Genomic DNA, 14,709 nt, shown 5'->3' with positions numbered 1-14,709 from the left:
GGAACTGCATTTGCTGCTGCCAGCCCTGCAGTATCATTCTTCTGGGCATTGACGGACATCTTCAGAAACACAAATACACAGTTCATCATTGAGAACAACAGGAAGGACATCTCAGATATTCATTTCATTGTTTTAGAAATATCTTTAAAGAGGGTATGTTCCATATTTTAACTTTTTAGTTCTTTCCGTTGATTCTAAGAAGCATTTTCTTTGAGATCAGATTGAATAGGTCAGGTTGTAAACATGACCTTCAAGTCAGGATACGTGGCCAGCATTGTTGGTGGCCTGCATAATCTTACAAGTGTCATGCCACAGATATTTAAAAGTGCTGCATAGCATTTCAAAGAGATCTTTTAAAAAGCTGCAGCTGAATAGAAAACATGTACATGAGGTTTGATTAAACTCATAAGAACTGTAGCCTCAAAGGCGAGGGAGAGTGATTGGACTTCAAGAAAATGGCTGAGGTGCTCATTCATATTCGACTCCAGTATGTATGCTCAATATTTAAAAGATGCCAGTGAAAGACCAAAAGAAGTGCAATATACAACGTACAAAAGACTGGGAAAGGGAATTAAAAAGTAATTCCTAGAAGAAAAATCAGAAGAGGAGAAGAAAACAAGCAAAAAAATATCGCCCACGTTGCTGTGGTCCTTCAGTCACTCCGTTGCATCGGATGCTTTGCAACCCCATGGGCTGCAGCACGCCGGGCCCCTCTGTCCCCTTCTGCCTCCAGAAGTTTGCTCAGATTCATCTCCATTGAATCAGGGACACTATCTAACCATCTCATCTGTTTTCATCTAAAACTGAAAATAACACGGTACAAATTTTCTTAGTGACTACTTACAATGGCCTGTGTTTCCTAATTAAAAGATTGGGATTTTTCAAGTCAGACTTTTAAAAATCCAGCTATATGTTGTTTAAGTTTTTAAAAAGTAAACAAAGACAGAAGAAAACGGATGTCATTACTATTAGGGTCAGAAAAAATGGTCTTTCATGTAAAAACAAAACAAACAACAACAACAAAAAACATTTGAAATTAAAGGGTCCCCATATCATGAAAGACTAATAATTCAATATATACAAATTCTGGTAGTGTATCTATCTAACTTTGTAGCCTAAAGAGACAGGAAATACAATGAAGAAAATTATCAAGAAAGAATGTAAAATCTACAGGAAGCATTAGAAAAGTTGGCACATCTATCTCAGAAAACTGACCAAGTAGGAAAAGTATTAGGCATGTAGGATTTTAGGTGAGAAAACTGGCAACCTTGATCTAGTTAGTATTTATGAAGCTCCTATGTCATCATTAGAGGGCATAAATAAATTGTTTTTATATACCCAGGGAGCACACAAAAATTACCACTTCATCAGCCATCAAACAAATATTTAAATATCAAAATAGTTATATCATGGAGCTATGTTCTTTTGGCATAGAATTCTAAAAAACAGAAAATAACAATTTCAAGTTAAGTTAAAGCGTGAGTCTTAAAACTTTCTGTAAGTTTAAAAACACATTTCTAATAAACATAGGTCCTAGAACAGATCAAAATGAAATGATTGTTAGAAATAAATGAAAAGAAAACTACCACTCCCACAAATGTAACAGTATTTAAGAGGAAATATGTAGACGTGAATGGGCTTCCCTCATAGCTCAGTTGGTAAAGAATCTGCCTGCCAGGCAGAAGACCCTGGATTCCTGAATCAGGAAGATTCCCTGGAGAAGGAAATGGCAATCCACTCCAGTCTTCTTGCCTGGAGAATCCCATGGACAGAAAAGCCTGGCGGGCTAGAGTCCATGGGGTCACAAGAGTCAGACACGACTTAGCGACTAAACCACCACCGCCACGTAGACCTGAACAGAAATATATGTCTCACCCGTGCGTGACCCCGCTTCTCCTTTTGCCTTCAGTCTTTATCAGCATCAGAGTCTTTTCTAAATGAGCTGGTTTTCACATCAGGTGACCAAAGTATTGGAGTTTCAGCTTTAGCCTCACTGTATCTTCATTAGATTTCAAATTTTTCCCTTGACTCTTGAAAATCTCTTTATACTTGAAAGGCCTCAATTTTTGAGCTCTTTGTCAAATGTGATTACACTGTACCCTGAAGTCTCCTGTTTTGATTGAATATGTTCAGTACACTTCTAAAAACAAAGACTTGTTTATATAAGAGGCACATTCATGAATTCGAAGTTGTGTTTTGTTTTTTGTTTGAAATCCCCATAAGTTTAAAAATTAATGGGAAAAAATTGTTTCTCTCAATAAGCCAAGTGTTGGAAAGGAACTCGATGGGTTTAGTGACCTCTACCGTGGGGCACGTCTAGAATTTAGACTCTGCTTTCTTCTCTGACAACAATTTGACAAGTGCCCCAAGCTGCTTGTCAAAGCATCTTTCTTATTTTAGGGCTTTTTCTTTCACAGTTGAAGCAACCGCAAGAGCTGAATGGTATCTTCCTCTTACCAGTCTAGGCACTTTACTGTCCATCTTTTTTTTTTTTTGCTACTATTCTGTTTTCCCATTGCAATATTATCAGTGGTTTTCTTTGAAAAATATTCATAGTAACAGCTACGGTAAGAGAACAATGCCACGTGCTATCAGTTAGTAAATAAAAGCCATACACAAACTTTTAGCTCAACTTATGCTCATGTGGAATCCTTCAGACCCACAGTTAGTTAACGAGGTGATCTGTATTCCGTCAAACAACGACTGTGTTCATATATTAGTTCTATTTCTTACCAGTTAGTGAGCTGCTCTGCAAGTCGATATTCTTATCTGTAAAAGCAAAATACTAATGGCATTTTCCCCAGAGGATTGCTCTGAGTGGAATCACGGAGGTAATATTCTCAGTTCGAGTTGGAGCTCATTACGTGTTATTCACAATCCTTTCCTTCCATAAAAAGTAGTAGTAGAAACAGCAGTCATAGTAAATAAATGAATAACAGGAATAAATACAAATCTTTCCTTACAATGGGTTACATGCCAAATTGAAGATATTGTCAATCAAAGAGTTGTTTAATGACACTTAACCCACGAATCCCTTAGCTGCGCCTTGTTGCCGTTCGGGCGTTCAGTCCTGTCCGACTCTCTGTGACCCCGTGGACTGCAGCCCGCCAGGCTCCTCTGTCCTCTGTCTCCCGGAGTTTGCTCAGACTCATGTCCATTGAGTTGGTGATGCCCTCCAACATCTCATCCTCTGCTGCCCCTTGTCCTCCTGCCCTCAGTCTTTCAGGACCTTGAATACTGGACTGAAAATGAAAACCAGAATGGCTGTCTGGGTAGAGAATGGATGTCCGTGTGACTGTTCTTTGTTGTTTCCCTGTGTGATTGTGTGGCTGACTGGGAGCCTGCCCAGAATCATAGCAGACTTCTGTACCATATATTGTTAGCCCTGGAAAAGATCAAAATTCAAAATTTGAAGTATGATTTTACTGAACGCACATTGTCTTTATGCCATTGTAAAGTCAAAAATGGTGGAGTCCAATCATCTGTGATGCTAAACATAATAGCCACAATAACAATTGTTATTATACTTATTGAAAAATTATATACTATGCTAAGCAGTTCCTGTGTACCAACTAACTCATTAAGTGAAGTGAAGTGAAAGGCGCTCGGTCGTGTCCAACTCTTTGAAACTCCATGGACTATACAGTGCATGGAATTCTCTAGGCCAGAAGACTGGAATGGGTAGCCTTTCCCTTCTCCAGGGGATCTTCCCAAGCCAGGGATCAAACCCAGGTCTCCCACATTGCAGGTGGATTCTTTCCCAGCTGAGCCACAGGGAAGCCCTCTAAACAACCACTTTGGGAAGGTACTATTCCAATTATCCCCATTTTACAGATGGGGAAACTGAGGGCTAGAGAGGTCAAATTAGAGGCTGGCTTCTAGGGGCAGGCCTAGGGCCGAACTCATCCCTTCTGCCCACATCCCTTGGGCCATAGCTCAGAAACACGGCCTCATTCAGCTACAGAGATGGCTGTCAGGGAAGGGAAGTGGGTTTTGTGTACACTCAGCCAGTCTCCACTAAAGTAGAATTCTGCAACTTGCTCTTTTCATTTGATGGTACATTATATTTCATTTACTGCATTATACTTCATTCTATCTTGCCCATGCTGATATGCGCAGACCGAATTTCACTTTGATATATTTATTTCATTGTGTGGCCTGAGCACGATGTTTGTATGCAGTATACCACTGACAGAGGCGCGGGTTGTTTCCAGTTCCGCGTTATTGCAAAGCTCGCTGCAGTGAACACAGTTGACTCGGTCTCCGTGGGCGTAGAGAAAGTTTCTATATTGTATAAACCAGTAAGGAGAACAACCCTACCGTCCACTGACCTGAGACTTTACCAGCTATTGCAACACTGCTCTCCAGCACACGTGGAACAATCTGTAGACTCAGCAGAAAGAATTAGGACTATTTTCCAACGTGCTTCTTACAAGTTTTAAATTTTGCCCATCTAATGGATATAAGGAAATAGTTCAGACCTATTTCATATGAAATATACAGATATAAGGAAACATTTCAAGCTTAATGAGTATTAAAGATACAATGAAAGGAGCCATCTCCACCTAAATGGTGATTTTCCCAAGATGGACGGTTTGGGTGATGTTTCATAATCGAAGGTGGCCACGGGCTGGACATCCTGCTGCAAGACAAGGGCACATTTTGACAGACCAGATGTAAAGCTCGGGATACCTGTCAGCCCTCTCTCATGTCATCATCACCTCAGAAGGATGTGCCAATGCCTTGGACTTCTCCGTGATGTTCAGTGCACACTCCCCATTCCCAAACCCAAACTTGCTGCCTGGCTTTCTAGAAGACGTTTTTGACTTGGACCATGTACTCGGGCAGTGCCAGGACGCAGTGATAGTTAACAAGCTGATGCGTGGGGACACCCTGCCCAACTCAGGCCTCTCACCCCCGAGGTAAGACACGGGAGAGCTCAGGGCTAGTTATTTTCTAATTATCACCCAGGTTTGGATTGTTTCCAAGATGTGTATGGTCCAGAAGAACAAGAGCTAAGCATCGCTTCCAGGTAAAATGAGGTTGTGCCCAGGGCTGCCTTCTTCCAGCAATGTGTGTGTACAGAGGCACGTGCATGCACACACACAGGAACACACAGCCTGGACGAGAAAGAAGGCTGGCATTCCCTGGCAGCAGACTAAACGGACTTGACTTCCTGGGAACGCATCTTTTCAGTCAACCTAAGAGTGTTTCAAGTGGAGAAAGCTCTCAGGTGAAGAGCATCATTTTTCAGTACGTGCCCTTGAGCACATATCTAAGGCCACTGACTCCAATATGGTTTCCTAATGTTTGGAGAACACTAAGCACACAGCTGAATATCAGGTTCCTAAGCCTCATCTCTGTTCCTTACTATCTTCCTGCCAAATGTGTTCCAGCAATGTCCTGGAGCCGGGAGAGCACCCCTCCTTCCCTATCAGGAGGTTGAGCGGCATCAGACAACATCCATCATGGTGCCCATATGGATGGACTTTGAAGGACCCAATGGTTTCATCACGTGATCCCACTGGAAAGACTGATTGAAGAGGGGTACATATTCTCAGACATCTAGAGTAAGGGTCATGGGAAGTAAATAAGGTGCCTTAAGATGAGTGGGAAATTTCACCTCCTACTGAGGGCTAAGAATCATATTCTGTTTGATTGCCTCTGAGTTAGAACCAGACATGGAACAGCAGATTGGTTCCAAATGGGGAAAGGAGTATATCAAGGCCGTATATTCTCACCCAGCTTATTTAACTTATAAGCAGAGAACATCATGGGAAATGCTGGGCTGGACGAAGCACAAGCTGGAATCAAGACTGCCGAGAGAAATATCAATAACCTCACATATGCAGATGACACCACCCTTATGGCAGAAAGCAAAGAAAAACTAAAGAGCCTCTTCATGAAAGTGAAAGAGGAGAGTGGCAAAGCTGGCTTAACACTCAACATTCAACTTGGAAAAGCTGTTGCTGCTATTGATGCATAACATACTGCTATTGGTCTTTTTATATAAATAAATAAATCTATATATATACATATATATATAATTTGAATTTTTGGAAACTTTAGCTGTGCTGTCAACTTTGGAAAAAGTATCCCAGTTGTACCGTGTTGGGTTGGCATTGTACAGAAATTAACAGCCATATTGGTCTAGAAATGTTAAACAATTTTTTCCATTTGTACAGGGGTAACACACTGTATTAAATATGTAAGGTCTTATCTACATGGGTTTGATTACAGAAACTAATAAAGTATTCTCTAAATAATGAAAAAAAAAAAAGAAAAGGAAGATTATGCCATCCAGTCCCATCAATTCATAGATGGGGAAACAGTGGAAACAGTGACTTTCTTTTGGGGCCCTCCAAAATCACTGCAGATGGTGCCTGCAGCCAGGAAATTAAAAGACGCTGACTCCTTGGGAGAAAAGCAATGACCAAACTAGATAGCATATTAAAAAGCAGAGACAGTACTTTGCCAACAAAGGTCCATCTAATCAAAGCTAGGCTTTTCCAGTAGTCATGTATGGTTGTGAGAGTTGGACTATAAAGAAGGCTGAAGAATTGATGCTTTTGAACTGTGGTGTTGGACAAGACTCTTGAGAGTCCCTTGGAGTGCAAAGAGATCCAACCAGTGCATCCTAAAGGAAATCATCCTAGGTGTTCATTGGAAGGACTGATGTTGAAGCTGAAACTCCAATACTTTGGCCACCTGGTGGGAAGAACTGACTCATTGGAAAGACCCTGATGCTGGGAAAGATTGAGGGCAGGAAGAGAAGGGGATGACAGAGGATGAGATGGTTGGATGGCATCACCGACTAGATGGACATGAGTTGAGGAAACTCCAGGAGTAGGTGAGGGACAGGGAGGCAGGGTGTGCTGCAGTCCATGGGGTCGCAAGGGGTCGAAGACGACTGAGCGACTGAACTGAACTGAGGTGACAAGTAGATAACTCAATTTTTGTATCAGTTCAGTTCAGTGCAGGTGCTCAGTCGTGTCCGACTCTTTGCGACCCCATGGACTACAGCACATCAGGCTTCCCGGTCTTTCACCATCTCGTGGAGCTTGCTCAAACTCATGTCCATTGAGTCGGTGATGCCATCCAACCATCGCATCCCCTGTTGCGCCCTTTGCCACCTGCCCTCAATCTTTCCCAGCTTCAGGGTCTTCTCCACTGAGTCAGATGCTTCAGTCCATAAAGAGTCCCAGACCTCTTTATGGGCCAATACTTTTAACTCCATGTCACACATTTTAGGGCTAGCTGGGGACTCTGGAGATCACGGTCATTGCTTCAGCCCACATTGGATCCTTTTTCAAGATCGACCATGTGAACTTGCAGGCTTGGGTCTTGCTGCCCTGAAGAGGGTCTGACTTCCCTCAGGAGGGTTTGCTGCCCACACCCAAGTTGCTGCACCAGGGGCTCTTGAGCCCTGGAACTGTCAGGACCTTTGCAAGGGTCTCAGATGCCAGTTCCCTTGCTTCCCTGTCCAGTAAAGGAAGTGAGGATGAGACGCTAGGCAGAGTCTCAGACCCTGATTAGGAGGCTCTGAGCGTGGGCATGCCAGAGAGATACTAGGAGAGACAGACATGGTGAAGGGGATTCAAACAGGGAAAACTGAGCCACTACACCCTTCCCACTTCTAAGAGGACTCTGTGGGTTACAGATCCACTCAGGGGCCAGGAAAATGGGAAGCACAGGCTGCAAATGGCAGGACCACGCTAGGAAATCAGCCCAGGTCACCACACCACCTGGGAGCAGAGTCCCCTTGTACCAGGGACACAGTAAGAACGTGCTGGCTCCATGGAAGCTATGCACATGTAAGATGCTGACATTCAGGTTGATTCCTCCTGAGCTGCTGGCGCCAGAGTACTAGTCTCACAGCTAGCGCCTGGTGGCAATGCCCTCCAGTCCTGGGCTCTGCCAGCGTGGTGAGCACACACAAGGGGAGGGGGAGCCTCAGAGGAGTGCAGCCTCTGGACTCTGGGGACAGGCCCAGGGTTCTCTGCAGCAGGAGGAAACTTTAAGTCCAGAGGTCAGGCCTCACCCAGGCAAGAGGCCCCACCACTCTGCCCCTGGGTGCCCTTGTGCACAAACAGGGGCGTACCTGGCCCTGCTCTGACCCCCTAGGTTTGCTACAGGGCAGGTGCGCCTAGAGGGCCCAGTTCCAAGCTGAGATCAGCCCTTTTCACCTCCCTCAGGGCCTGTGGAGGGGATGAGCTCACTCACTATCTCAGAGCACTTAGGGAGAACTATTTCCTAGAACCTGGCTGGCCTCCCCTCCCCCAGCCTAGCTGATCAGCCCTGATTGTCAGGCACCTGTTTCCCTTGGAGACGGAACACTTGGCAGGGCTCTGAGTGGCCAGTTGAGGCCCCCGGGACACTGGCTCTCAGAGACAGAGCAGTGGGGCCCTGGCAGACATGGGGGGCCTGCTGCCTGCCCTGGGATCCGCCTTCCAGCTGATGCTGGGGCATTTGTGGGGCACTCTGCTAGTGGTTTGTGAGAACTGGACACACGACTCAGGTCTCCCTGATTTTCCCTGGGAGATCCTGGTATGTGCTATGCTGCTGGTTCTCACAGGAAAGAGATGGCACCATTTCAGAACTGTGAAGTCGCTAAGGAAAAAGTCTTCTGCCCATGAGGAAATCTGCGGAAAATGTAGTGAGAACGTTGGACCACGGGCTCAGGCTGACGAAGCCCTCAAGCCACCTCGGGTGGAGGCCAGTCCTCCCACGTTGCTAACCTTGTGCTTGTCGGCCATGAACGCAAACCTGAGCGGGTCTTTGTTTCAAGACATGGTAGACTTCCTGGAGAATGCATGGAACGGCCAGTCTTCTTCCCTTTCCCAAGTTACTGATGCAAAACACACCTTCCAAGCATCAGAGGATGGTGGAGAACGACCTCAGAAGAAAGAAATGAGTGATTTGAACAGCAATGTTGATTTTCCAGAAAGTCCAGAACCATCTGACCAAGAAATCGAGAGAGCAAAGCAGCGAGTCCAGGAAAAGGAGGACCTGGGAGGAGGCCCGGAGCCGTCCATGGCCTGCAAGGAGCCGGTCCTGGAAGACAGGGTGAACCGACGAAGATCCAGAGAAAACCTGTTGACCATCTTCCCCTTGCCTGAGCTCCTCAGAGACTGGGGGGATGAAGGGAACCCAGACATCCAGGATCCCAAGAGAGAGCTCCCAGGACGAATCACAAGTCTCCATGCTGAGGAAGCGTCCCTGCGGTGTGAAAATTCACAGCTCGACAGTGAGATCCAGCTGCTGAGGCGGAAACTCCAAAGCCTGCCTGATCTCCATGACAGCCACGTGATGCAAATTCACAGAAGGCTGTTCAAGAAGGAAGCGCGCTGCTTGCAATCCAAGAAGAAACTGCTCAGAGTCTGCGGAGAGCTGAACTCCGTGTGTCAGATCCGCAACCTCTGCAAGAGGAGAGCTGGAGACCTGAGCGAAGAATTGAAGACAACCGCTGCCTGCCATCGCCAGGAGGTGCGCCTCTGCGAGGAAAGAGCTCAGGAAAGCTGGGTGGCCGCGGAGCGGATGGAGAGAGCGCTCAGCGAGCTGACCCGAGAGAACGCCCGCCTCAGGCAGCTGCTGGCCCAGGTCGAGCTCACCTCCCAGCTCTCCCCGAGGGGCCTTCATGTTCCTGCTGCTCCAGCCACAGCCCCCAGGGGCCCGCAGGGCTCAGGGGAGCCCCTGGGTCACGAGGCGCCCCCGGCGAGGGGGAGGGTCCAGCCCTGAGGACGCAGAGGCGCGCCTCCTGGCGATGGCAGGCAGCGGTTGTCCCCAATTCTTCGCTCAGGTCTCCAGCTCTCTTCTTGCAGAGGTTGCGGATCTGACACACGGAGTTCAGCTCTCCGCAGACGCTGAGCGGTTTCTTCTTGGACTCCAAGCAGCGCGCTTCCTTCTTGAACAGTCTTCTGTGAATTTGCATCACGTGGCTTTCATGGAGATCAGGCAGGCTCTGGAGTTTCCGCCTCAGCAGCTGGATCTCACTGTCGAGCTGTGGATTTTCACACCGCAGGGACGCTTCCTCAGCATGGAGACTTGTGATTTGTCCTGGGAGCTCTCACAACATCAGCCTGGGTTTTCCCTTTTTAAATTTGGAGACAACATCAGCCTCTGCTTTCCCTGTTGAAAGTTAATCTCTGTTTTTCTCTTTAATTTTAGCCACTGTAACTTAATCGATTGTTTTCTTCAAGTAGATAAAGCATTATAGTTTCTAAGAATTTTTTCAAGTTTTCATTTACTTGTATTTCTGTTGAAGTAATTTTGATCTGTGCGTTGATTGAGTTGTTATGATTTTTCAATGGATGCCAGAATTACTCTTATTCGTATAGCATTATAACTTCATGGTAGTAGTATTTAAATATACAGTCAGTAATATAATTCTCGTCAACCATAATATCTCCCCTGGACCTTTCAGTATATAAGTATTTTATTTGCTTTACCTTAAATGCCCATGATGACGTCAAACATCCCTGAAGTTTGACATGGATGGAAAAGTTGAATACAATACCAGACCATTTCTGTATACTATGGCTATTTTTAACAATCTGCAGAGGTAACTGAATTTTTGCCTTAGCTAACTTCAGTTGGTTTAAAAAAAAACTGAAACAAAACACCACCACATTCAGACTACATATATTTGTCACTGTACTCCTTCCTCCATTCATAGTTTAGTAAGAAATTCTTAAGATGGATCCTAAATATATAGATTGGAAGACTTCAGATTTGTAACAAGGTCTTCCTGTATAATCTGGTGGGCTGCCGTCTATGGGGTCCGCACAGGGTCGGAGACGACTGGAGCGACTTAGCAGCAGCAGCAGCACTTCATCCACATGGAGCAGGTGGAGGGACTGGAAGGAATCTCTTTACCTGGCTGCGGCAGGGATGGGGGAAGGGCCGAGGATGGGACCCCCAGGTGCCGGCCATAGGGAGGCTGCTCCCCACCCTGGGCCTGGAGGAAACAGGGGCCAGTGGTGTCATCTGAGTTCAGTGCGGGGTTCTCAGGGGACCAGAAAGAACTTCCAGCACCTTCCGTCCTGTTCTTCCATTTAATGCGGAGGCCAAAGGCGCCACACAAAGGGCCTGCTAGGGCAGGCAGAAGGCAGCTCTGGGGAATATAACACAGCCCAGAAAAGGGCCTGATAGAACTGCCAGCACATTTGACTTTTTCTTTTTGAGAATTGTGAGTGAAGATTATTTGGGGCAAAAGGAGGTCTGTGCTGCCGGGAGGCAGCATCTCAGACAGCTCTGTGACTGCTCCAAAGTGGCAGTGGGGGACAGTCAATATATAAGGGTTTGGAGAAGGGGGAGTTCAATACAATGAAGCACTCGTTTTACAAAAGGCTCTTTCTGAGTCATGAGGGTCTGATGTCACCACTAAGGGATTTAGTGCTTCTCTAGATATGAGGCGATGCAAGGATTGAGATCATAAATTCTGTTCCTAAAAACATCCAACTATCTAAAGATCTATCCGCCAGAATCCCTGGAGCACAGAGTGTGCCTCTTATTTGGACAAAAGTTGTTTTGCTCAGCTGCACCCTTTTCTTGAGTCAATATCTGTGGAGTTTCTATGATGTTTATCATCGTTCGGGTATTTGGGATGCAGAGATGAAAAAAAAGGAGCCGAGGCTCTCCAGCCCCATGGGTTACATTGTAGTGAGAGAAGAGTTCCGCTCCTAAAGAAACAGAGACAGAGGGTGGTGATATTTGCTCTGCAGATAATCCAGATAGGGTGGTGGGTAACCAGGGAGACAGGCTGAAGCCAGGAAGCTGACATGGATGCTGCAATCAAAGAGGCAGGAGGAGTTCCCCTGGAGAAGTCAAGGGGCAGAATGCTCCAGGCAGAGAAGGGGATTTATAAAGGCCTGGGAACCAGGTTCCGGTGCGTGGACTCGAGGCAAGGTGACAGGGCAGAGGTGGAGCGGGCAGGGAGCAGACCTGTTGCACAGAGGGGTCTGCAATGCAGAGTGCTGACCCCAGGGGAGGGGGAGGGCTGGGGGAGAGGGTGCAGGCTGAGGACACAGAGCCAGGTGAGGTCTGTGCACATCTCAGTGGATGTGAAGAGGGCGGAAGCTGTGACATGGAGGGGATGGAATTGGGGGCAGAGGCTGTACTGGGGTTCTCACGAGCCCAGCAGGCTGGCTCTAGAGTGGCTGAGACAGAGGTGAAGGAGGACAGAGGGCACTGTGTCTGGGTGCCTGCCGGGAGTCCGTCAGTTAAGAGGAATAAGAAACAACACAGAGCTTTTCTAATCCTCTGTATCTTGGCTCTGCTTCAAGTACTCTTACAAAACTCTTGATTGGAAACCTGAGCAAATTCAGCCAAGTGTCGCCGTGTTACACGGCGTGAAAGCCTGCCTCTCTGAGGACTGGACTGTGCTGTAGGCAGGCCCCTGGGCACTCCATGTGCTTTCGGCCCTGCCCGAGGGTCCTCGGGACCAGGCAGTCTCCCCTCCCAGGTGCTCCAACAGGGGCTCCAAGGACAGGAACAGGAGGGGCTGGAGGTGAAGACCAGGTTCACTCCTGCAGAGCATGGCCCTGGAAGGGACAGACTAGAGGTGGCTCATGAAGATAGCGGATACTCACTGTTGGCGCCCCACCAGGCTCTCAAGCAGGCTGGAGAGGGGGTGGGGTGGGAGATCTGGGAGGGCTCTCTGGAAGAGGTGGCCTTAGCTGATGACTGAAAGATGAGCAGGGATTATCTCCAGTGCTTTTCACACAGTCAGGAACATGCAGGGCTTCCCAGCTGACTCAGTGGGTAAAGAATCTGCCTGCAATGCCGGAGATAAAAGGAGATGCAGGTTCAGTTCCTGGGTTGGGAAGATCCCCTGGAGAAGGGCACGGCAACCCACTCCAGTCTTCTTCCTAGAGAGTCCATGGACAGAGGAGCCTGGTGGGCTAGGGCCACTGGGTGGCAAAGAGACAGAGAGGACTGAAGTGACTGAGCAGGCACGCATGCAGGGGGGTATGAGTCACTTGTAGATAGTGTCCCAAAGCAGATTCCAACTCACCAGGTCTTGGGTCAGCCTGAGTCCCTGCACTGCCCCACCGCCCCATGATGTGTATAGTGGGTCAGGACATGGAACAGCAAGGAACTTTAGGTGGTTATGGAGCAGGCGTGCATGGGGCCAGTGAAAGGGGAAGGGGCATTTCTGGCAGAAGGCTCAGCACTGGCAGAAATGCAAGGACACGGAACAGCCTGGTCCAAGTGAGCAGGCAAGCTTGTGCAATGAGCTTCCCGGGGCCCAGAAACTCGAACCTAGGAGGACAGGGCCAGGATGGGAAGCTGAACTCGTCTAACTTGCGCACACACTCTGTTCCCACTTGCCCTGTTTACTGCTGCTTCCGCCATGGGGACATGCTGTCCTTACAACAACAGGGCACGTTTCAGAGGAGCTCGAGGAACCACAGGGCTTCCCAGGCAGCCACAGTGGTGAAGAGTCTGCTTGCAAGGCAGGAACGCAGGAGATGCGGCTTAGATCCCTGGGGCTGGAGTATCCCCTGGAGAAAGAAATGGCATCCCACTCCAGTATTCTTGCCTGCAGCATCCCATGGAGAGAGGAGCCTGGAGGGCTATAGTCCATGAGGCTTCAAAGAGTCAGACACAGCTGAGTGACTTAGGAACCACAGACATAAGGTCCCTCAAGGGAGGCCAGCCATAGAGGACCCATTCAGGCCAGGCACAGACACAGCTTTGCAAGTTAGAACACCCCTTAACCTGGAGATAAATCAATAGATTCAGAGCACAGACACAAGTTCATTTGTCCCCTGAGTGGGATATTTGACAGCACTCTTATCTGTGTGGCTAGTAGACACATGAAATGCTCACATGTCTTATATGCAAGGAGAATTGGTGCTTCAAACTGTGGTTCTGGAGAAGACTCTTGAGAGTCCCTTGGACAGCAAGGAGATCAAACCAGTCAATCCTAAAGGAAATCAACCCTGAATACTCGTAGGAAAGGCTGATGCTGAAGCTCCACTACTTTGACCACTTGCTGTGAAGAGCTGGCTCATTGGAAAAGACCCTGATGATGGGAAAGATTGAAGGCAGGAGGAGAAGGGGATGGCAGAGGATGAGACGGTTGGATGGCATCATTGACTCAATGGACATGAGTTTGAGGAAACTCCAGGAGAGAATGAAGGAGAGATGAGCCTGGCATGCTGCAGTCTATGGGTCACAAAGAGTCAGGCACCACTTAGCCACTGAACCTCAACAACAAAACAACACACTTTGACCCTCTTTTGCAAGGTGAAGGAATGGATATTATGCTAGGACCGTTTGTTTGCTCTGAGGGTAAGCCCCCAGTTATGTATATTTGTGCTAAGTCACTTCACCCGTGTCTCACTCTATGACACGCCAGGAACTGCAGCCCACCAGGCTCCTCTGTCCATAGAGAGTCACCAGGCAAGAATACTGGAGTGGGTTGCCACCCAGGCACCGAACCCTCGTCTCCTATGTCTCCTGCATTGTCAGCCAGGGCCTTTACCACTAGCGCCTCCTAGGAAGCCCTCACTATATTGACCACGTGGTTTGCTTTCTCCTTTCAACATGTAATATACTCAACTGACAACTACCCCAGCTAGAAGTTTCCAGAAGCTTCCTAGGACACATCCTGAGCCATTCTCTCATGCAAAAAAAAAGAAAAAAAAACAAACACAACACAGACACACACACAGTTTTAAGCCTTCCTCTTCTCTTCCCTCT

At 47.4% G+C, this 14,709-nt stretch overlaps 1 long non-coding RNA gene across 1 annotated transcript in view; it reads right to left on the bottom strand.

The window, feature by feature from the left end:
• Positions 1 to 105: 105 nt before the first annotated feature.
• Positions 106 to 14,709, bottom strand: part of LOC138428229 (uncharacterized) — a 1,104,918-nt gene continuing 1,090,314 nt past the window's right edge. Inside the window, exons 2-3 of the long non-coding RNA XR_011252353.1 lie at positions 2,964 to 3,385; positions 106 to 803 (exon numbers count right to left, since the gene is read on the bottom strand). This is a non-coding gene — a long non-coding RNA (uncharacterized lncRNA). The remainder of the gene's footprint in view (positions 804 to 2,963; positions 3,386 to 14,709) is intronic.

Source organism: Ovis canadensis, chromosome 1, assembly GCF_042477335.2.
Source record: "Ovis canadensis isolate MfBH-ARS-UI-01 breed Bighorn chromosome 1, ARS-UI_OviCan_v2, whole genome shotgun sequence".
In the NCBI taxonomy this organism is placed as follows: domain Eukaryota; kingdom Metazoa; phylum Chordata; class Mammalia; order Artiodactyla; family Bovidae; genus Ovis; species Ovis canadensis.
The sequence above is the reverse complement of the archived record's forward strand: the minus strand, read 5'-3'. Positions and strand labels throughout refer to the sequence as shown.